Source organism: Palaemon carinicauda, chromosome 42 (genome assembly GCF_036898095.1).
Source record: "Palaemon carinicauda isolate YSFRI2023 chromosome 42, ASM3689809v2, whole genome shotgun sequence".
Classification (NCBI taxonomy): domain Eukaryota; kingdom Metazoa; phylum Arthropoda; class Malacostraca; order Decapoda; family Palaemonidae; genus Palaemon; species Palaemon carinicauda.
The window spans coordinates 7,590,851-7,592,885 of NC_090766.1; the positions used below are offsets into that span (position 1 = coordinate 7,590,851).

The 2,035-nt window shown below is 40.8% G+C and overlaps 1 pseudogene; it reads left to right on the forward strand.

Annotated features, from left to right (window-relative positions):
- Positions 1–248: 248 nt before the first annotated feature.
- LOC137632868 (protein gooseberry-neuro-like) overlaps positions 249–2,035 on the forward strand; it is a 52,684-nt pseudogene continuing 50,897 nt past the window's right edge.

A 2,035-nucleotide genomic window follows, 5' to 3' on the forward strand; every position in this document is an offset into this window, starting at 1 on the left:
CGTCGGCCGTTGCTGTCGGTCTCGGGAAGCATTAGCAGGCCGGTCAACTCGTCCCACGCCTCGACAGGAGAGGTGTCACCCATAGGTTTGCCGGCGAGATCCAGGACTTTCTGTGCCCTTACTGAAACGGAGAGTGAGTATATACCGATTAGTTTCGTTCTCAGTCGTCGTATGAAACTTGGCCAGCCTGGGCGTCGAGCCATGGGGAAATCTTGTAGAATACCTCCTCTGGGATGGAGGTGAGAACGATGTCGCCCTTGGCGCAGGAGTCGCTGAGCCTAGTGACTCGGAACGTCTGCTCTCAGGAAGCAGGAAGCGGTGCTGTGTTGAGAAAACGGCGGCAGTTTGACTTTGGGCGTGGAGGCGAGGCCGTTGGGTGTGATGGGCGGGTTGAATCCGCCATTGTGGTCAGTCGACGGGTCGGCGAAGAGGTGGGAAGTTGAGATGTCGGTTAAACTCATCCTACTGCCTTACAAACGCACCGAGGTATAGGAACACCAAAGGCCGAAGCTCACGCCTAAGGTAACGGAGTAAAAGAAGGTAGCACGGCTGTAATAAGTCCGTTAATGGCAAAGCCGAAACTGCTGATGCTACTTCAACTCCGGGGTCACCAGTTGTAAGGACAGGGAGACGAGCTATCACCAACAACAACTGACAGTTTATTCAAACAAGTGCGAGAATATAATACAAGGTGCGGACGGCAATGTAGCATGCGCGCTGGCACCAATCTGGCTTGAACCAACCGCCACCAAATGTGTGTTTTTTCACACGTACAAATACTTGAAATACAAGTCAATAGAAATATGTAGTGAAATGATAAGTACATGAAATTGCAGCTCTGAGGGAGCGGAACAAATATATACAGTTAACCACAGTGTGGCGAAAGGAGAATTTAAATGAAATGGAGAATTCGATGAAAATGCTGGACGACGAAGGGAGCGATGTCCTTACAAAACCAATATAGAAAGATAAAATACAATGTATGATAAATAATATTGAATGGGAATATAAAATGAGTTGATTTTATAAGGTGTAGGATAATAAAACGAGTAATTCTAGGGTCAAAAGTAATATGTATACGGGGTATTACATAAGTAATCATGTAATAGACTTGAACAGAGCTGATAGAGAGAGGGAGAGTTACATTTCACGGTTAGGGAAGAAGAAATCCTATTGGTGGGGGAAAAGTTTCTGCGCAGGAGGAGGGGTTTTTGCGCAGATCGAAAACTGGTATGTACGAACGTACGTACGTGAGTGTGCTAATGTTAGCATGGAATGCTAACATTTGATCTACATCAGACATTGGCAGCACTGGTTACTGTATTTTTTCATGAGGCATAGCCTTTGCAACGGTGCCTCCAAAGTTTATCCAGTTATACTGTTTTGTCTTTTCCGGTTATTATAAATCCAAGAAGGTAATGTATAGAGAAGAAAATGTTTGTTTTACGGTTTTACAACGTTTCCCCAGTATTCTTTCCCCACCCAAAACACCGAGTTCCCACTGGGGTCCACCATTACCGTAAGATATATATATATATATATATATATATATATATATTTCTGAAACTATTCATTTGCGACGGGAACGAATGTCATTTTCGAAGAGAGCGTAATTTTTTCTATAAGAAAAAGTAGTTTTTCTTTACTAGGTTACATTGCCCTGTAATACACTACAATAATACCGCTAATTCAATTCAAAGTTAGAAATTCAATTTGGCTGTTTTAAATTCATCAAGTAATTAATTAAGAAAAAAAAACAAAATGAATTGGCTAAAGACTAACATATTGAGTTAACTTACGATTTTCCGGACTCTATATTAAAGAGCTTGTGATAAAAAAAATTTTTTTTCGAAAGTTATCGAAAATGATACTGAAATTTAATTAATGGGGTATATTTTCGATAAAGTAAATGAAATATATTACAGTATAATACTTAAAGAACCAAACTTTAAGCAACGTATATCCTTTTAGTAGGGTTACCCATAAAACGGTTTTCTGTAATGAATTCATGGGATCCATTTTCTTTAATGTTGAG